The sequence below is a fragment of the Balaenoptera borealis genome, assembly GCF_965194805.1.
Source record: "Balaenoptera borealis genome assembly, chromosome: 13".
NCBI classification, from domain to species: Eukaryota; Metazoa; Chordata; class Mammalia; order Artiodactyla; family Balaenopteridae; genus Balaenoptera; species Balaenoptera borealis.
The window spans coordinates 49,418,102-49,440,839 of record NC_138870.1 but is presented as its reverse complement, the minus strand read 5'-3'; the positions used below and the strand labels follow the sequence as shown (position 1 = coordinate 49,440,839).

Below are 22,738 nucleotides of genomic sequence, written 5' to 3'. Positions count from 1 at the left end.
CTCAATATCAAAAAACCAAACAACCCAATCCAAAAGTGGGCAGTAGACCCAAATAGACATTTCTCCAAAGAAGATATACAGATTGCCAACAAACACATAAAAGAATGCTCAACATCACTAATCATTAGAGAAATGCAAATCAAAACTACAATGAGGTATCACCTCACACCAGTCAGAATGGCCATCATCAAAAAACCCGCAAACAATAAATGCTGGAGAGGGTGTGGAGAAAAGGGAACCCTCTTGTGCCGTTGGTGGGAATGTAAATTGATACTGCCACTATGGAGAACAGTATGGAGGTTCCTTAAAAAACTAAAAATAGAACTACCATACAACCCAGGAATCCCACTATTCGGCATATACCCTGAGAAAACTATAATTCAAAGAGAGTCATGTACCACAATGCTCATTGCAGCTCTATTTACAATAGACAGAACATGGAAGCAACCTAAGTGTCCATCGACAGATGAATGGATAAAGAAGATGTGGCACGTATACACAATGGAATATTACTCAGCCATAAAAAGATACAAAATTGAGTTATTTGTAGTGAGGTGGATGGACCTAGAGACTGTCATACAGAGTGAAGGAAGTCAGAAAGAGAAAAACAAATACCGTATGCTAATACATCTATATGGAATCTAAAAAAAAAAATCTATATGGAATCTAAAAAAAAAAAAAAGGTGGTTCTGAAGAACCTAGGGGCAGAACAGGAATAAAGACGCAGATATAGAGAATGGACTTGAGGACAGGGGAGGGGGAAGGGTAAGCTGGGATGAAGTGAGAGAGTGGCATGGACATGTATACACTACCAAATGTAAAATAGATAGCTAGTGGGAAGTAGCCGCATAGCACAGGGAGATCAGCTCGGTGCTTTGTGACCACCTAGAGGGGTGGGATAGGGAGGGTGGGAGGGAGACACTAGAGGGAGGAGATATTGGGATATATATATATGTATAGCTGATTCATTTTGTTATAAAGCAGAAATTAACACACCATTGAAAGCAGTTATACTCCAATGAAGATGCTAAAACAAAAAAGCATAGCTGAAACATTTTTAAATTATTACCATTGTAAAACTACATCAATGCAAAAGGATAAAACATTTGGACTGAACAGCTATTGATTCATAATTGTTAAATATTTATATTACTGGGAAACAATATTTTATTTTGCAATAATCTATTTCATTCATGCTATATGAGAGAATGATTTGATCAATTAATTAGTATTTTCTCTTTCTTAAGTGATCTGTGGGTTTCCATTTGTTCTCTGTCCTCTGGCCCTGCAAATGTTAGCAGTGGGCAGGACCTGAACTTGCTTTCAAAAGACCCGGAGCAAGTGATTGATTGGCAGGTAGATAGCTAATTTTCAGTTATTCCTACTGTTTTCATTTGCTAGGTCTGCAAAAAAAAAAAAAAAAGGAAAAAAGTAGCACAGACTGTGGGGCTTAAGCAACAGAAATTTATTGTCTCACAGTTCTGGAGGCTAGAAATCCAAGATCAAGATGTCAGATGGGTTGGTTTCTTCCAAGGGCTGTGAGAGAAGGACCTGCCCCAGGCCTGCCTCTTTCCTTGGCTTGTGGATGGTCTTTTCCCTGCGTCTTTACATCATCTTCCCTGTATGTGTCTGTGTCCAAATCTCCTGTTCTGATTGGATTAGGGTGAGTTATATTGCTCAGGGCCCACCCTAATGGCTTAATTTAAATTTAATTATCTCTGTAAAGATCTTATCTCCAAATACAGTCACATTCTGAGGTACTAGGGGTTCAAACTATGAATTTTGGGGGAGGATACAATTCTGCCCATAACGATTCTGCCCATAACGCCTACATACAGACATGAAGATGTTGGCCCTTTGGGGTTTTTTCCTATTGAACTGAACTGTTGTCCATAAATACTTGCACATTTTCCACAAGACATTAACACATGTCAAGTGGTTTTTAGCCACAAAGGACAAAAGGTCCTATAATTATAATAATTTTTCTGGATTTAATTTTGACTCTCATTTCCTTAAATGAGACAAAATTTTATATGATAATAGCTCAGCTAATAGATATAATGTGGCATTCTCCCCAAAATCTATTTGTGCTGTGCTTGACAGAAGGAGGAGTTCTCCTCAACTTTATCAAGTTTTAGCAATGCTTCATTTTTTTGAGTCCTATGCAATTACTCTTCAAGCTAATAAACATGTCATTATTTTATGATTGCTAATCTATTTTTATGTATCTGCATAATATGTAGTTGATGAACTTTAATAAAATCTGAAGTGAGGTCCCCTCGCGGCCATTTTCAGGCTGATTTTGCTGCAAACCAGTGAGTGGAAATTCAGTTCGCTCAGCATCCAGTGTGTTTCTCTTTAAAATAGATGGGCTAATGAGAAGCATGTCTGTGCTGGCCCTGTATAATGGTCTGGTCTGTAACACTGGTTGTTAAAACAAACTACACACCATCCAAGACCTAACTGCCAATGATTCGATGGTGTAACATAACTTAATTGGATATACTTTCAGCTTAGAAAGGTAAATAGGAAACAAGGCAGCAAGAATAAGCATGTCTGCAAATATGCCATCTAACTCCGTTTCTGGAAGAAATCCAGGAGATTACAGTCTGAACTAAATCAGATAATTCTGTCAGTTTTCTCCTGAAGAAATGTTCTATCCCAAGTAATCAGTAAATGATTGAACAATTTATGGGTTCTACCTAGGACCTAAATAGGAATTCTGGAAGCATAGACATTTGGTCTACAGGATGGAATCCCAAATACTTCTTCTTTTTGTAAGGGCATCCTCTAGGGTCTTTCTCTTTTATACTTCTAACAAATAGTTTGCATAATTGCTCTTCAAATCATAATTTTTCCATGTTATATTGTATTTTATTATGTACCTGTCTACCTTCCCTATTTATTGCAAACCACTATAGGCCAGAAACCCTTTTTCTAACTTTTTAATTTAAAATCAACAACCATAGTGTGTCACACAATTTAAAAATGGAATAGGAATAGCATAAAAATGAATTTTAAATTCTAAAATTAGAGAATGAAAAGGGTTTCCATGGAGTCAACTTGAAGAATTCCCCATTTTCAGGTAACTGAATGTTACCTGAAGCATCCAGTTTCAGGTAACATAAGGTATATAATTGATGAAAATACCCCACAAACCCACAAAACATACCAGCGAAGGGCCATGAGCCTTAAAAAAAATTTTTTTAACACATAAGCCAGTTGCTAATGTTACACTTTCTCTCCATGGTGACATTCACTCCAGCCACAAGTGTGTCAATGCATATTTCTCTTTCAGCTGGAAAGCAGAGTTGGTAGTTAGGTATCAATTCTCTATCATGTGGTCCCCACCCCACAAAGAAACCCCAACATCCACCCAGTTTTCAGAAATGAAATGTCAAAGGGTACTTGAATCCCTAGTGTGCTTTGAAATTAAAATATTAAAAGTGCTCTTCTTATTTTACTTACTTTCATTATAATTACTGAATATTACCATGAGCTCATGCTGATTGAGGCATATATTCAGATATTCAAAATCAGGTTAAAATTGTGTGTGTGTGTGTGTGTCCATTTTCTGTATGTTTGTGATTCTGCCAAATACTTTCTTGCCTCATTAAGAGAAAAGATTATTCTCCATCTTATTTCCAAAGTCCCAAAAAAGGTCTGGCACATAATGGCTGGTGATATATAACTATTTGAGTTTGGCAATCCTTAAAAAAAAATGATGTTCTTAATGACACCTCATCAAGGCTGTTTTATCTTTTTCCTATGAGGGCTTTACACTCCAGTTTCTTTGTTTTGTAAGCGCTTCTTCTTTATTTACAGCTAACTGAAAGTTCTTTAACATAAACCACTCTTTTCTCACTTACATATTCCTGAACAAAGAAAACATTAATGTATCATCCCTCATTTATGCATAATGCTTTTTAACCATCAATTCTTACTTCTAGAGTTTGATCTTCCCTCCACAACTCTGCCATCTGCTGTTACCAAAAAGTAGATTCAACGGCAATCGTGTGTGTGTGTGTGTGTGTGTGTGTGTGTGTGTGTGTGTGTAGTAGGAATGGCTGTGTTAAATGAAGACAGTAAATTGATTACTACCTACTTCCACTCAAGAAACCCATGAGTTATGCATTACTGTTCTATGTCTAGCATGAGCAAAGACTATTCTTAGAAACAGAGAAGAGGATGCTGATAAATCGTGGTACCTTCCAGTAAACTGTATTTGAAAACCAGCAGCTAAAACAGTTAAAAATAGGGGTACAAAACAAAAATCAAAGCGTAAGACAAAAATCCCTACAAGTTTAACAGAAATTTACTGAACCATAAACCAAACAGATATGCGCCACCTATTTTGTGTGTGTGTGTGTGTGTGTGTGTGGTTAATATAACTGGATGTTAGGAACATATACCAGGAATCATTTGTGAGTGTATCTGTGTGTGTGTGTGTGTGTGTGTGTGTGTTAGGGGTGGGTGGAGGATTGGAAATTCCTGGAAACTAAAAAGACCTAGATTTGTTTGATGTCAAGGTTTGCTTTTCCACTATATTTGCTGGTAATTATCATATCCTTAAATCTTTGGGAAAATACTGACTCTGGTCAGAAATGCTAGTCATCATCTACAAAGGATATAACACTTCTGCAGTTCTCTGCTACTTACTAATTTGAGGAACGTAGGTTAGAGTCTGTGAACTTCAGTTATCTCACCTCTTATGGGGAGTAACCAAACCTTCTAGAAATGCTTGAAAAATTAAACATGGTAATGTCTATAAGCACCGGGCAAATAATAGGAGTTCAATAAATATAGGTTAACATTTTCTTGGCATAGTATCTTTCGCATTGTAAAAACCTCCAAAATACTGGTGGAATGTATGACTGATTTAAAAATATACTTTTTTAAAGAATAATTTAAGGACAAGCCTTTATATAGGAGCCAATCTGAAAGAGCTCTCAATAGTCAAATATAGAACAATTTGAGCAATAAATAATGTGATATTGGATTATAACCCAAAGAATAAAATAAATATAAACAAATCTATCCTGATATAAATAATGGTTGGGTAAATAAATAAAAGGGGGAGAAGGGACAGATCTTCCTTATGAAGGAATTCTGAGTAATATATGTAGATACTCTCCCTCCCCTCTCCCTGATCCACCCTCCTGTCTTGAGCGTGGGCTGGATTTAGGACTTACTGACTCCCTTATAAAGAATATAGTGGGGAAAGGGGTAAAACGGTAATTTTACAGTAGTGAAACCTGAGACACCCTACCTTAACCAAGTGATCAAGGTCAACCTCACCAGTGATAAGTCATCACAGTGATATCACAGGTCCCCTGACGTAATGTGATGAGGACACATCACGTCTGTGATGTTCATCACAAAAATCCATAATCCCATGGCTATTCTGACCATGAAAATAAAATGTGAGGGATCCTTTTCAAAATGTCGGACTAGTATTCTTCAAAACTGTCAAGGTCATGAAAACAAGGAGAGTTGGAGAAACTGTCACAGTCCAGAAGAGACTGAGAAGATGTGACAACTAAATGCAACACGGTGTCCTGGATTAGAGCCAGGAACGCAATAAGGACATTAAAGGAAAAGCTGGTGAAATCTCAATAAATTCTGTAGGTTAGTTAATAGTAATATACCAATGCTAATTTCTTCCTTTTGGCAAGTGTGCCACAGTTCTATAAGGTGTTAACTACAGGAGAATCTGAACAAAGGATATGGAAATTCAGTATTAGCTCTGCAACTCTTCTGTAAATCTAAAATTATTCCAAAATAAACATTTTATTTAAAAAATGAAACTTTCATCTGTGGCATCACTCTTCTTATTAACTAATTTCAAACAAAAAGAATATGCACATAAGCTGAAATCTTGCCTCTTCCTCTGGTTCATCCATAATATCATAATTCAGTGTTTAGTGAAGTTGTGAGGTTTAATCAACTCAAAAAGCAACATTATAAAGCTCTTTGAATTCCCAAGATGAAAGAAAATTATATATAAGTGTGTAAATGAAGTCTTCGTTTGGCCATTCAAAAATGTTCCTGGATTCGGGAGGCCTAAATAAGAGATGAATCTTTGTAAGCTGTTTTCGCTAATCAAATCCATTCTGCCTGTACCTGTGAGTGCATAATGCAGAAATGACTGACTAAAAATGGAAACGCCAATCAATTTGATTATTTAATATCATGTATCACACAGCCCCAGCCAAAAAAAAAAAGGAATTTTTCTTGCTGATTTCATCTATGATTTTGCTTTTTTTGCTTTTTAAACTCGTGAAATTTAGACTGCATGCAGATAGAAAGGCATTTCCCTGTCCACGGGAACATGGACAGGTAGTACTTTTAACACTGTGAGATGAGAGCCATCACATGGTTAGTGGTCTATCAAACACACCCCTTTGCAGAAATGATGCAATTCAGCTGGAGGGGCTTCATAGTTTTTGACAAGTTTCCCAGCCCCCAGTACTCAGGGTCATCAGTGGGTGGTATTTAACAGGGGCTCTGCTCCACTCTCTGTGGATGTAGGAGAGTCGCTCAGATACCTGCCTACCAGCTTTGGTCCCAGCCTTTGACCTTCCACATTATCAGATTTGCATTTTTGGTTTTCACTGATGAATAAACTTAGAGCAGATTGGCATTTCTGGTATCTGGTTAAACACAGGCTGCAACTACATCAATGCTAAAACTACTACATTTGATTTTATCAATGCAAACTGAGGATCAATCTGGTGAACAAAAGTTTTAGTTCTGTTATTGACTCATCTGTCCAGCTTTTATTATTGGTTTCAGCAGAAGGTTGATTCCAAATAATCCAAAATAGAATTTAATTAGGAAGTCCTTCTCTTGGTCTCAAAATATTTATTCATAAGTCAATTCATATAGCAGGGAAAGCATGGGCTTTATAGTTATACAGATCTTCCTGATAACTTTATTAATTATCTGTGTGACCTTGGCAAGCCAGTTAACCTCCCTGATCGTAATTTCTTTTTCCATAAAATGATAATATAAAAACCAACCTTGGGACTTCCCTGGTGGCACAGTGGTTTAGAATCTGCCTACCAATGCAGGGGACACGGGTTCAATCCCTGGTCCGGGAAGATCCCATATGCCATGGAGCAACTAAGCCCGTGAGCCACAACTACTGAGCCTGTGCTCTAGAGCCCAGGAGCCACAACTACTGAGCCTGCGTGCCACAACTACTGAAGCCGGCGTGCCTAGAGCCCGTGCTCCGCAACAAGAGAAGCCACCACAATAAGCCCGGGCACTGCAACGAAGAGTAGCCCCTGCTCGCCCCAACTAGAGAAAGCCCGCGCGCAGCAACAAAGACCTAACACAGCCAAAAATAAATAAATAAATAAATTTATTAAAAAGAAATAAAAACAACCTTACATAGCTCTGGTTAAGATGGAGTAGATTCAAATATGCAAAAGCACTTACTATGATGCCTGACTCAATAATTCCCTTTCAACATCTAAATGTTAGAGACAGTGATTATATTCCAAGTCGCTCACAAAAAAACTAGATAGTCACGCTACATAACTGAAATATGTCTGTTTCAATATAAAAAATAAATTAGAAGAAAACACGCTGTTGCCACATTCCTAATTAATGCAACATAGGAAATTTTTTTAAATGAGGAATTAAATTTGTGCTCCTACATGCAATCTAAATATCTTGATTGTTGGCACTTAAAAAAAGTTCGTTTAGTAATGAAAGTGATTTTTTGTTTGTTTATCTAACAAATGTCTGTTTTCCAGGCATTTTGCTGGGCACTGGAAATAGGGGGGAAAAAAACAAAACAACCACAAAAGAAAAAAAAAAACAGTGAGCAAATGAAGATGAGGAAACTGTCTTCTTGTTGTTTACAGACTAGTGAGGGAGATATTTAAGAACAAACGTACAATTTGAGGCTGAGATAAGGCCCCTGAGAATGCAATGAGTGAGAGTGATGGAGACAAGGATTTTCCCGGATGATGGAAAGGGAGGAAGGTCAGGGTAGGGAAACAGGGACCAACTTACACAGGCAGTGTGTTTATACATGAGAACGATCTACGGGATGAAATGTTAACTGAACTGTGATTGGTGAAAACAAAGTGAGAGGATTTGTTCGTGCTTCCCATGAGGGAATGAGCCAGGGAGGGAAAGAATGAAACAGCGAGGAGGAGACTCCGATTCCCCTGTGAAGTGGCTAAACATGTGAGGAGGCTGAGTGCAACTGGCTGTTTTCAGGTAGAAACATGTATCTGTGACACTGACATCAGCCACTGAGAAAGGAATTCAAAGGTAGCTGATCCCAGAACAACATAGATGACCTGCTTTGGAAAATGTAGAATAAATGCGGCTTGCCTGGGCAACAAGAATGTTAGCCATAGGACTGCACCAAAACCCAAGAGCTTTAGGAAGGATAGTTTAGAGACAACAACCTGAAAAAGCATTTTTTTAAACAGGATAAATGCTTCAAACCTGTGTGAGTAATCCTGGAATTTTCAATAAGCCGTATTAATATAAGGAATGACTGACTCTTGACTAATAAATGAAAGAATGAAGTTTTAGAAATGCAATCACCATTCCCTAACTCAAATGGTTTATTTCACAACTTAGAGTTTAACATTAAACAAATACACCTCAAGTCACAATGCAATGATGATTGATGTTTTTCATCAACATCCAATTATCATTCCATCAAACCCTGTTGCCTGGGCCAAGGAAAACACAGAGTACGCATCTAGAAAGGGTTATTCTCCATACCATTTCAAAATAACTTGCAGGATATAACTACACTTACTGCATTTCTGACTTGTTAGATCATGTCACAGGGAACCTCGGTGAGAGAGTTTGGGTGTTGTGTTATCACCTGTGCTTTCCAAAGAATATTAATTGCTTTTGCTATTTGAAGTTAAAAGGAAAACACCGTTCATTTCTTTGATTTATTCCATTAGAACAATCTGCATCTGTGCGTTCTTTGTCTTTTGTTAGCTGTGAAGGCAGCCACTTAGGTATCGAACATGATGTCAGGCTGTGGTGTGAGAGGTCTTGCAGGAGGTACAAAAACTGAAGGGATTTCAGAAAAACAAAAACAAAATAAAAACATCCCTTTGACAGGGCTTCAAAGGAGACCATCCCATTCAGGAATGGCTCTTCAAAAAAAAAAAAGCGCAATCACTTCCCATTTTGTTCTGGGCTCAGCCAGTGGTTCAAAAGAGGAGTGATGGATGGCTTGAAGGCCGCTGTTGTAAAAACGCCCCACGTTCACAGGGAGGCCTTTTGTCCCAGCTCACTTTGCAAGCAGCTCCCTCAAAGAAGCAGGAAGCTTTCTCACCACTTCTCAAACGACTCTCCTCTGGGGAGGCAGCAACAGCTGCTTCACCCTCAGCAGTTCCTTGCTGAGGAAGACAAAGAATGCACCTTCCCTGCCTGAAACTGCAGGGAGGGATGAGCCTTGAAATGTAATTAATTGCTCAAATTGGAATTTGGCCAGAACCCCAGGGCTAACAACTACACTTACAGGGGAGGAAGAAAGGCTTTAATGAACTTAGAAAAAAGAGATCTAAAAATTATATCAAAACAGACAATACAATATATCTCACCGTGACACTGCAGCAGGGAATGACTTGGATGGGAGGAAGGAGGGAAGGAAGCTGGGTCTCTTGGAATTCTGGCTCTCCACAGTGTGAATAAAATCACTAAGATGACTTTGGCCCACTTCTAAGAACTTGCATCACACCAGAAAGATAATTAAAGAGCAGATCTGGCTTGACTTTATTATTATTTTCATCTTAACCTCAGTAAAAATGGATACACTCTTATTAAGGACGTGGGTTCCTATGTGAGTGGCCTACACCGAAGCTTATGCAGAGCAGCTCTCAGGGGCCTGAACCCCAGCCCTCGCCAGACTCTCCTCGCCCAACCTTAGAGTCTCACTGTGTGCAGTACATGAGAAGACAAGGAAGGGGGCACCCAGCTGTGGAAATTCAAATTCAATTCAGCCAACATTTGGGGGGGCAAGTGGGACTGGGTGCTAAAAGCTGTAGGGCATCACAACAAGTATCTCAGATAAAAGATGTTAACGGGCCACTCTGGGCTTTGGGGAGGTGGAGGGAAAAGACACAGCTGGCCTTTGACTTGAAACCCAGAGCATGAGAGGGGAATCAACGCCGAGAGCAATGACTTCTCTAAAGAAATGGGCTCAGAAAGCACAGCCAGATGCACCAGACACAGCACACAAGGTCCAAAAAGGGTGTTTAGGGACGGGCAGGACACCATACCTGCCAAGTGGGAGAGTGATTTCCCAGTGGGTGGGCATCATCTATGGCAGAGGATCTGGGCCAGGAGATAGTTGGCAGGCAAGAACCCTGGAGGTCATCATTCAGTCTTTCAACAAATACATATTGGGCGTCTACTGTGTTACAGATGCTGTGCTTGATGTTGGGGGTATAAGTGCTCAGCATGATAGACAGAGTCATCTGGGAAGTTAGTTCACAGGCAGCAGTAAGTCAGCAAGAGATCTAGATTCATGAGCCAGAATCTAGTTCTCTTTGGTAGGAGAACCAGAGGCCAGCTTTCAGATCAGAGGTCCCCATTCTAAACAGTGACAGCTTACAAATAAGTAACTAGGAAACATGAAAATCAGAGTCTATAGACAAATATTTTTCAAAGTAGGTTTCACAGGTAAAGAGCAAAGAAGTGAAGGAGGAGGTCTTTCTTCTGACCAATGAACCTATGTGCTTTCATGTGGCCTCCTTGTAAACAAACCTATTTTGTCCTGGTTGAAGAATAAATTGTCTCATGTAGGGCTTAAAATTTAAGAATAATATGCTCTAAGTTTACCATTCACATATACTTTATAAATATTTATTAATCATCTACTATGTACTAGGTACTGTGTCAGGTCCTTACATGCCAAGATGAAGGTAGGTCCTGCCCTCAAGGAATTGGTAGTTAATTGGAGACAGACAAGAAAACAAACTATCATGAAACAATGTAAGAAATGCCATAACTGCCTCCTACCCCTCCACCTGCATCCCACTAGGATTCTGGTCCAATGGACCCAAGATGGAATTTGGGTCATCGAGAGCTCGGCCTAGGCCAGGAAATTATAATAGAGATGAAAAGAAGCAGAAAGGTCCACTTCAGAGGCAAAATGCTTATGCAAAGGCTAAGTGGGACACTCAGATGAGGCAACAAGTCCAAAGCCTGCAATACTGGGTGGACCTAGAATGAAGTGGGGGCTGAAGGAGAGAACTCTGTGTGATATGACACAGAGAAGGAAGCTGCGCAAAAAGTGAAAATGTGGCTTATTGATCTGGCTTTAGAGGGAGAGGGAGGTTAAACAAGTTTCAAAAAGTCAAAGCAGGGTAATATAAAAGGCAAATGCATAAAGCTCTGAGAACAGAGGGGGTGAGGATGGGGCCTCAACTGTGGTGCAGCAGAGACGGGTTTGTGGAGGGATTAACGGGAGGAAGGACAGTGATTTGATTTTCTAAGAATGAGCAGGAGTTAATCAGATGCAGGAAGAAAAGAACATTCCAAGGAGAGGCAACCCCCCAGCAGAGACATGGCTGCTTCTGAGACCTTGTTGCAATTGGCCCGACGGCTGGGCTTCTATGGAGCAGCTGCATGCGATGAGGTTAAACCAGAAGACAGGAGTCAGGTTAACGTTATTTTCATCTTAACTTCTTAATGGAGTAGACGTAGGGAGAAAATGTTCTTGTTTACATTCTTTGGATAGCTGATCTACAAATCACAAACTTATAGACTTAGGGATATTATAGAAACTATCCAGTAAAGATTATTTTTATTGACTCCTTCGAAAATTAGTTTCTATTTAGCCCACCATAAGTCAACTAGAATTATCTGTGGCTTGCTAACAGTGCAATATCTTCGTCCTTTCTTAGGAAAGCACTAAATCTGCTTTGTTCAGTTAAAAATGAACATGTCTCCTGATGAAATTACAGCCCCTTATATGAACCCAGTACTTAATCACTGTTAAATATAAATTTAAGTGCTGAGGGCTTAAAAGTTGCATAGCTTTCATTTTTGGATCTTTAACCTCTCATATACTTATTTTCTCAGATTTCCTGATTTAAAAATTACATGAGATAGATTCAGTCATTAGCCACAAATTAAAGATTTGCCACAAGATACTTCAGTCCTGTGTAGGCTAAAATTCTGTTGCTGGCTATTTATGGGATTCATCTTTAAAGTCAACAATCCAGCATCGAGAGGCACTTGGTTGCTGTGCCATTGTTTAAACAATTATTTGGGTGCTTGTTGTGATGGTGATGTGTCAAATACTGTTCCTAATTATAAAAATCCTATCCTTGGATCAATCTGTACCCAGGTAACATTATTTTCTTCTTTACGCACGTTCTTTTAAATATTACCAAATGCACAATCACATAACATTACAGATTAAACTTTTGGAACAAGTAGCTGGGATCGTTTGGTGCTAATAGCAGCCAAGGCAGAGATTTGTGTTATACAGAGCAGGAAACTGTGAACACTTTCATCAGATCTATTTATCGTTCAGCTTAGTTTGTAGTCTTTATTCCGGGTGAATTAATAATAACCCTTTAGAATCACAGAGGACCTTTCTTATGAGAATACAAAGCATTCTCTCATACCTTCTCTAATTCATTTTGCAACAACCCCGTAAAGCAGGAAGGGTCAGGTATTCAGACAGGAAACCAAAGCAGACGCTAAATGACTTTCCCCGGGACATATGGTTAGCCACAGACAGAGCCGTAACAAGAATGTGAGTCCCTTGACATCAAGGTCAGCATGGATGCCATCGGAGTGGTGATTCTCAAAGGAGGATCTGTGAGGGCTCTCAGCTTAGCCACGGGCTGGGGGCTATGAAGTCAAAAACATGTCCATTCACTGTTACTATTAATTCTATACAATGAATGTCTGGGATGTGACAATCGCTGTAATATGGTTGCTGGTGTGAGGCCTCCTGTCTTTAAAAAAACATATAAAACAACCCTCTCCCTGAGCCCTTCTTCTTGCGCTACTACTCTACTATTCAATTTCACTCCGTTTCTCCTTCCTTCCTTCCTTCCTTTTTTCCCCCATCAAGAACAGGACTGAGACACACAGGCTGCAATCCTGGCACAACTTCAAACTAATAAGTTAAATCTTTGTTCAACACTTATTTAGTATGGAATGGGAGACACCAATTTTCTAATAGTAAAAATATTCTAGAAAAACAGATACACTTAATAATTCACTTCAGCTGACTGACATGGGTTTCATTTTTTTCCTCCGGTCGTATTTTTGCAATTATTTTTCAAATCAAATGAATTCTTGGGAAACATATTAAAGGATTTGAAATGTAAGCAATAAAATAAATCACTTGCTCCCAGTAAACAGCACCCCGCCCGTGCATTATTCAGGTTCAGAATTTAGCTGACTGTAACTGCTGAATTCAAAGACCAGTCAACTTTCATATGTATGCTACAATAGTACTAAACACACACACACCAGAGATTGATTAGCATATATGAGGGAAAGTTCTAATTTTTCACTTTTCACTGGAGGGCACAGTCTACTTTGGTGAGAGGAGAATGGGACCAGTTTTCATTTTGCTTGTCTGTAAAGAGCCCTGAGCAGAGCCTTGAAATCACTGGCACCATATTTCTGATTGTTTCCCCAGACCTGTACATCTGCAGCCCTAACCCTTCTCAGAGCTCCAGGCTCACTCTCTAATTGCCTGATTGCAAAATCCCTGTGAAGGCCACTTCTCCACATCAAACTCCATAGGTCCAAATCAACTCAACATTTCTCCTCCAAAATCCTCCAGTTTATGTCTTGAGACTCAAAAAAATACTTCTTTCATGGAAATCTCCTTCTGCATTTCTATAGTCACTAACTTTCGTTTGTTGACTCATTCACTCAACAGTTCATTCAAGAGTCCCTAGGCACTATTCTAGGCACTAGCAAACCAGAGGCCCTTAGGAAATTACCTAACGAGCAATGATAGTTACAATCCCCAGATCATAATTATTACAGCGCTACACCCTGGCTCTGTTACCTCATCCCCGAACAACTGCAATAATTCTTTCCAGGTCCGTTTTCTTCTTCCCCAGATCTATCCATCCTATTCCTCCCATCTAATCTATCTTATTACCTTATAGCTGCATTACTTTTCTTAAAAATCCTCTCCTCAAAAACAGTCTGTGAATTTCTATAGCCAATGAAATAGCCGACATTAGGGTCCTCGGCAATCTGGGCAGGGTGTCGTAGACAACAGAACCCTCACCTGCGCCTGGGGGGCCAGGTTTCAAGGCTGACCCCCAATGCTGATGCGACAGTGACAGAGCCCTTCACCACCCCGCGCCTCAGTCGCCTCACTTGTAAATGAGAAGATCATATTTAAAACGTATTCATGTCTAAAATCCTTTCCACTTCTGAAACGTTATGCTTCAGTCGATGAATGTACTCCAGCTAGTAGACAACTTGTTTTTCCCATGCAGGTCGTGTTCCTCTGTCCCAGTGTCCTGACTCTAAAATACCCATCTTTACTCTTCTTTTTCTCTCCCATTAAAAACCATGCACATCCCGTAAGGTTTTGTTCAAATGTCACCCTTTAATCCGTGGACTAGGAGTGAGATCCTCATTTGAACCCTCTTATGACTTTGTACACACCACTTTCGTAAATCAAGTATCCTGTAATTAAAGTGACTTTAAAATTCACACACTATGAGTCAGATGTAAAGAAACGTTATTTAATCACAAGCCTCTATTGTCTTTGAATAGCAATGGAAAAAAATACCTTATCTGGGTAACAGAGTCAATTTTTGTTTAAAGCTTATTCTCTTGCAGTTTAGCTAGGTGTATTTGGGGTACATGTTTTCACGGTTATCTCACACCTCCTTATCTTAGTCTTTCTCCCCCAGTAGCTTCTGAGCAACAAGAGATTCCTAGAAAACATCATGGCGGCAGGGGTGAGCGGTCCCTGCCACCTGCGCAGTCCTCAGCTCCTCACTGGTCTCACCGAGCCATGTCACCTCACTTGACCATTGGATGAAGTCCTCTTTGCCTGCTGCATCTCCTGGTACTCCCCTGGCCTGCATGCATCTGCTACTGATGCCCAGAGGCTCCCGACCCAACACTACCCATTTGGCCTTGTCCTGCCTTAACATTAGGTCTCCTTGTTTCCCCTTCTGGGCCTGGGCATTTCTGTATCTCCCCATGACATACATGGGCTGCAGGCTGCAGGGGACCAGAGGTGGGAGGGGCTCCATCTCAAGCGCTCTATAGACTGAACACACACAATCATTTCTGCTCTACTGGAGTTGCTCCATGTTATTGTGGGACAAGAGTTGCAGAGCAGCAAAAGGTTATAGACATTAAAATTATCCAATTACTCCACTCATTCTGCTTTATGTTTACTTATTTGAGACTATGCTTTATTCTTCCTACTAGAAGAAACCTGTGTTCAAATTGTGGTTTACTCTTCTCTGTATCCTTCTCCATAAACTAGCCCTAGAAATTTGCAAGTCTTCTGCCGTATTTTTCTATCAATTTATTAGATGTTGATTTCTCTTTTTTCTTACAGAAGAGAAAAGGAAAGCAGGTATACAGAACAGACGGGATTAAGAAAATGGATTTAAATTCTTTCTGTGCTTTATAGCTAGGAATTATGAATATTTGTCACAGAAGACAAATTTGAAAATTAGAAGAAATTTCACTAAAGTGAATGAATTACAGTGTTTATATGATACAGAGGATTTAAAAGCCAATATAATCTTATATCATATTTACAAAAGTATCATGTCCAAGCCTAAGAAAGTTTATTAGTTATTATTTGTATGCTGGTTACAGAAAAATGTGCTACATGGCTTTATACAAAACGGCTCTTATTGTCTCACGCAACAAGCAGTATTGTAATGGCAGCCCATGGAGGATATGCCAGCTCAGAGATAGAAACTAGGAACCAGGTCTTTTTTATTCTCCAGCATCAGCATCCTTGCTACCTCCTCAAAGTCATATGAGGGATGCTACACTTCCAGGTATCTTCTCCTTATCCTAGACAAGAGAAGGATAAAGGATTCTCCCCCTAGAAGATGTTTGCCTTTTCGTTCAGGAAAAAATGTTCTTCCTAGAGACTGTAACTGAGCAGGACTCTATGGGGCCTTCCCAGGACAGGACCACCACCCCCACCCATGACCTCCTTTTCCCTCTTGTTTGTAGAAAAATTTTAGCCTCCTAGGCCTTCCCCGAGTTACAAAGAACAAATTTAATCAGAGAAGTGAGAAAATGCAAAAACAAAGGAAAACAGTCAAGCAAGACAATAATAATAGCTTAGCCATTAAACAAAGTCAAGGAACTTTAGTTCCTCCTCTAGGGCTATAGATAATATTCTGGGCAATATCCTTGAGCTGTTCTTCAGATACTGAAAGCCCCACAAGGTGGAAGAAGTTAACTGCATGCTGACCAAAAGCAAGTAGACCCCAAACCAGTTGGAGCTGGAAGGTCAATGATGTTGACTTCTGAAACACCACCCTGTTCCCTGTTACCTCACCACCAACCAAGCGAAGAATGTCTAGGAGCTGATCACACACCCTACAAACCCCCTCCCTCACCCTGTATTAAAATCCTTTCCCTGAAAGCCATTGAGGAATTCAGGCCTTTTGAGCATTAGCTGCCTGGACTCCTTGCTTGGTGCCCTGCAATAAATGCTGCACTTTCCTTCAACCCAAGCCAATGTCAGTAGATTGGCTTTACTGCACACGGGTGAGTGGACCCAACTTTGGTTTGGTAATAAGACTCCTACTTACATATCATTAGCTAAGAATATTCTTCAGGTCCTCTCCATCTCCCCATAACTGGAAAAGAGTCAGGGACAGTGAGTGCTTTAATTTTCCTGCCTTGAAAAAAAACACAGGAGAAAAGAAGGTTGTGAAAAGAAGGCGCTCAATTTTGAGTACCATCTTTAACAGGAAATAGATGACAGAACAGCTCTTGCTGAAGAGAGAAATATTTAGCCTCAAGAATAGGAAACTGTATAAAAAAAAATGCCTGTCTTGAAATATTTGAAGGGCTATTATGAGAAGGAGACTTGTTTTGTGTTGTTCAAAAAGGCAGATCCAGAATCAATAGGTGGGTCTTACTGGGGAACATTTCCTACTTTACCCTAGTCAGAGCACATTTGTTTTCAAGAAAATAAACCTAATCAAATTAGATTAAGATAAAAGTACAATTGACACTTGAACAACATGTGTTTGAACTGCATAGGTCCACTTATATGTGGATTTTTGTTGTTGAAGTATCGCTGATTTATAATAATATTATATTAGTTTAAAGTGTACAACACAGTGATTCAGTAGTTTTACAGATTAGCGCATTTTTTTTCAGTAGTACATACTACAGTGCTACACGATCCAAGCTTGATTGAATCTGAGGATGCAGAACCACAGATAAGGAGGAACTGCTTCTATGGAGGAACAGTATATACGAAGGGCCGACTATAAATTACAAGTGGATTATGTGGATTTTCAACTCCTTGGAGGGTCAGTGCCCCTAACTCCCACATTGTTCTAGGATCAACTTAGTTAATGACGATAACACAGAGGAATATCATGGATCATGAGGTACAGCAGGTATCACAGGACCTCAAAGCCATCAGGCATTATCTCTCTCTCCCCTTACTTCCCTTCTCCTCCCCTCTCCTCTCCTTCTCTCAGTCTTCCTCTCTGTCTGTCTGTCTCCATCTCTCTGTCTCTCTGCCTCTCTCTCACATGTGCACGTGGCCTTTCATATCTGCTTCACTTTGCACAGTTGCAGTATTGCTCTCTCTCTGCACACAGCACACCAGTTCTCTGCTAAACTCATTTCTTACTCATGGCCCACCTCAGGTATCCCAAAAGGATGAATTCCTATAGTTTAAAAAGTTGCTTTCTGGTCTTGATTTCAAATTTCTAAGAGGACAATATCTCACTGAACCAGCGAAAATCATATGTTTACCCCTGGTTCTGTCAGATGTAATCAAGAAAAACAAGGATCCATGGGACATGGGGCTATCCTTACTTAAACTGTGACAAGGCAAATTCTCTAAGAAGACTTGGAGATAGAGAAGAAATCACGGACATATCAAGTAAATATTCCCATGCCTGCCCTCTGTCATTCATCTTCCTCTCTACTGTCAAATTAATCTTTCTGAAAGACAGTTTCATTTATATCATGTATCCACCTATTCACAAAATTTCCATGACTAGACTGTCTATAAAATATCGCCTGGCACTCAAGGTCTTTCGCAATGTAGTCCCAATGCACTTTTCTTTTCTTTTTTTTTTTAAAGCACTGTTCTTTTTTATAGCTACTTTATTTATTTATTTTATTTTATTTTTGGCTGTGTTGGGTCTTCGGTTCATGCGAGGGCTTTCTCTAGTTGAGGCAAGTGGGGGCCACTCTTCATCGCGGTGCGGGGACCGCTCTTCATCGCGGTGCGCGGGCCTTTCACTATCGCGGCCCCTCCCGTCGCGGGGCACAGGCTCCAGACGCGCAGGCTCAGTAGTTGTGGCTCACGGGCCCAGCTGCTCCGTGGCATGTGGGATCTTCCCAGACCAGGGCTCAAACCCGTGTCCCCTGCATTAGCAGGCAGATTCTCAACCATTGCGCCACCAGGGAAGCCCCCCAATGCACTTTTCTAATTTGATTTTTTACTACTCCCCTCTCTTGCTCCAATCAAATACAGAGAGGTCTTCTACTCTTTCCCCTGTACTTTGAGTGACCACACGTGTGGTTTGCCCAGGACAGTCCCAGTTTGTTCTGTTGCTTAGCTACAATTATTAAAAGTGCCCCATTTTTACTCTCTAATATGCCCTGATTTAGATGACAGAGGAATAATCCTCCTACCTAGAGGCCCATCCCCTCATCAACTTCAAGTTGGCAAAGCTTCACTATTACTCAACATCCAGGAAAAATGCCAACTTATTTTTACACAAAGCCTTCTCCAACCTAAGAAGGTCAAAATAACGCCTCTTTCCTCTTAACTCCTATAGTATTTTATTTGCTTCTTCTCTTTATTATCCTTGACACTTCCTATATTTTATCATAATTGAAATTTCTGATTGCCCTTGTGCTCATTTGGAGGACCCAGATGAATAATTATACAATTACCTTGCTTTTGTTAGGATGTAAAACCAAGAAACATGTTCAGCCGACCAAGGTGGTTTATCATGCTGCAGAAATGCACCTGCAAAGCACTAAGAAAACAAAATCGCATGGATGAGTGAAATCAACTAAGAATCAAATTTTAACATTAACTCAGTGGCTGCTCTAGGAAACTGAAAGAAAATCCCTTTGTTGTGTGTGTCTTACCTTCACTGTCAGGTTCCAGTTAGCTCCAGAGAATGGCTGATATATCAACAACAGAGGTGGCAGGGCTGGGCATGGTGGCAATTCTGGGTACAGTTCTTGCACTCAACCACCTCAGACTCTCTTACCTTTATTTGCAACCCCTTTCCTGGTGTCTGATGGTAAGGTCATAGAGTCAGGCTCTCAGGGCAGACAGGCCTGTGTCAAACCTCAGCTTTGTCACTTCTAGCTCTATGTCCGGGGCCAGTTACTCATTCTCTTGGAAGCCTTGGTTTCCCCATCCATAAAATAGAGTTTGACAGTGTAGATCCCATAGAGTAGTTCTGAGGACTAAAGGAGATAATGGGTGTAATCTGCTTTGCACAGGATGATTCTATAATTATATTTTTATCATTATATGGTTCAAAGTCTATGAAACATGTATCCCTGAGCACCCATGGAATTATTGCCAGGATATCATAAAGTTACATATACACCAAGCACTGCTGACAGTTGAGTAAATAATATGTCTCACATGCATAAGTGCCATTATTTTTTGAAATATTAGAATTAATACAACAAAAAATAATCTTAAAGTATTCTGAATGCATCAATTATAATTATTTTCTTTATCAGTAGAGAATAATAGTGTTAACTGGATCAGATGACTGGCCATGAGAGTTTTAGATGTTAAAAGTGCTTCCATATTTGAAAAGGGCGGTAGTTCCTGCATTTACTTTCCAATTCGTGATGGAACCTTTCAAAGGAGAATTTTCCATTTCTGCAGGTTTCTATGACCAGCTATTTTCCATGACATACATACCTGGCTCCACTGGCTTCTGCAGGGCTGGGGCACTGAGCCTGGGCCAGCACCTGTGTGTGGCCAAGTGTTCTGGAATCTTACAGAGGATGTGAGGGTGGGGATTACTTGCCCATGACTTGTGAAACAGGAACTGAAAATGTAATCAGGCAAAGAGCCTCTAGGAAGTGCCCATCAAATTCCCAGATGTTTATGCAAATGTGTTATCAATTACAAGTTGTCGGGCAGGAAGGGAAAGTTCAGGTACAAACTTAAGGAGATGCAACTTAGGGGACCCCGGAGAGACAGTGTTCAAAGCAGAGGCCCTGGTAAGCAGATATCTGCCTCAACTCTCTATTAGAGGTCAGAGCATCTAAAATCTACATGGGCAAGTGAACACAGTTCCGCTATTACAGTGTCATTTTTTCATGTAAACATATTATACCCTCAACTTGAGTGTCAGTACTTTATGTACAAACAAAGTCTGACTCAAATTTATACCCCGTGTAATATCTAGAAGAGTGTCTTGCACATATTAGGTGTTCAAGAGCTGTCTCCTAACTATTAGCATCATTCAGCCTTGGAAGAGGCTGCCCTCTCTGATGGTACACATTACAGCCCTGGTGGTATTTAAGCAATGTCTCATTAACAATTGTGTACTGGGGAGACCTTCAAGATGGCAGAGAAGAAAGACGTGGAGATCAACCTCCTCCCCACAAATACATCAGAAATACATCTACGTGTGGAACAACTCCTACAGAACACCTACTGACTGGCAAAAGACCTCAGACTTCACAAAAGATATATGTTTTTTTTCCTTTTTCTCTTTTTGTGAGTGTGTATGTGTATGCTTCTTTGTGTGATTTCGTCTGTATAGCTTTGCTTTTACCATTTGTCCCAGGGATCTGTCTGTTGTTTGTTTGTTTGTTTGTTTTTGTATAGTTTTTAGCACTTACTATCATTGGTGGATTTGTTTTTTGGTTTGGTTGCTCTCTTCTTTCTTTCTTTTTTATTTTCTTTTTTTTATTACTTTTAATTTTTTTTAATTTTAATAATTTTTCTAGTTTTTATTTTAATAACTTTATTTTTTTTTCCTTTTTTTCTTTTTTTCTCCTTTTTCTTCTGAGCCTTGTGGCTGTCAGGGGCTTGGTGCTCTGGCCAAGTATCAGGCCTGTGCCTCTGAGTAGGGAGCACCGACTTCAGGACATTGGTCGACCAGAGACCTCCGAGCTCCACATAATATCAAATGGTGAAAGCGTGCCAAGAGATCTCCATCTCAATGCTAAGACCCAGCTCCACTCAACAACCAGCAAGCTACAGTGCTGGACACCCTATGCCAAACAACTACCAAGACAGGAACACAACCCCCCCATTAGCTGAGAGGCTGCCTAAAATCATAATAAGGTCACAGACACCCCAAAACACACCACCAGATGTGGACCTCCCGACCAGAAAGACAAGATCCAGCCTCATCCACCAGAACACAGGCACCAGTCCCCTCCATCAGGAAGCCAACACAACCCACTGAACCAACCTTAGCCACTGGGGCAGACACCAAAAACAACGGGAACTACCCACCTGCAGCCTGTGAAAAGGAGACCCCAAACACAATAAGTTAAACAAAATGAGAAGACAGAGAAACACACAGCAGATGAAGGAGCAAGGTAAAAACCTACCAGACCAAACAAATGAAGAGGAAATAGGCAGTCTATCTGAAAAAGAATTCAGAGTAATGATACTAAAGATGATCCAAAATCTTTGAAACAGAATGGAGAAAATACAAGGAATGTTTAACAAGGACCAAGAAGAACTAAAGAGCAAACAAACAATGATGAACAACACAATAAATGAAATAAAAAATACTCTAGAAGGGATCAATACCAGAATAACTGAGGCAGAAGAACAGATAAGTGACCTGGAAGATAAAATAGTGGAAATAACTACTGCAGAGCAGAATAAAGAAAAAAGAATGAAAAGAATTGAGGACAGTATCAGAGACCTCTGGGACAACATTAAACACACCAACATTCGAATTATAGGGGTCCCAGAAGAAGAAGAGAAAAAGAAAGGGGCTGAGAAAATATTTGAAGAGATTATAGTTGAAAACTTCCCTAATATGGGAAAGGAAACAGTCAAACAAGTCCAGGAAGCTCAGAGGGCCCCATACAGGATAAATCCAGGGAGAGACATGCCAAGACACATATCAATCAAACTATCAAAAATTAAATACAAAGAAAAGATATTAAAAGCAGCAAGGGAAAAGCAACAAATAACATACAAGGGAATCCCCATAAGGTTAACAGCTGATCTTTCAGCAGAAACTCTGCAAGCCAGAAGGGAGTGGCAGGACATATTTAAAGTGATGACGGACGAAAACCTACAACCAAGAGTACTCTACCCAGCAAGGATCACATTCAGATTTGACGGAGAAATTAAAACCTTTACAAACAAGCAAAAGCTAAGAGAATTCAGCACCACCAAACTAGCATTACAACACATGCTAAAGGAACTTCTCTAGGCAGGAAACACAAGAGAAGGAAAATACCTACAATAACAAACCCAAAACAATTTAAAAAATGGTAATAGGAACATACATATCAATAATTACCTTAAATGTAAATGGATTAAATGCTC

General features: G+C 40.0%; 1 long non-coding RNA gene across 1 annotated transcript in view; it reads right to left on the bottom strand.

The window, feature by feature from the left end:
- Nucleotides 1–22,738, bottom strand: part of LOC309609593 — a 475,588-nt gene that overhangs the window by 328,017 nt on the left and 124,833 nt on the right. The window contains exon 6 of the long non-coding RNA XR_014233497.1: nt 19,129–19,214. This is a non-coding gene — a long non-coding RNA (uncharacterized lncRNA). The remainder of the gene's footprint in view (nt 1–19,128; nt 19,215–22,738) is intronic.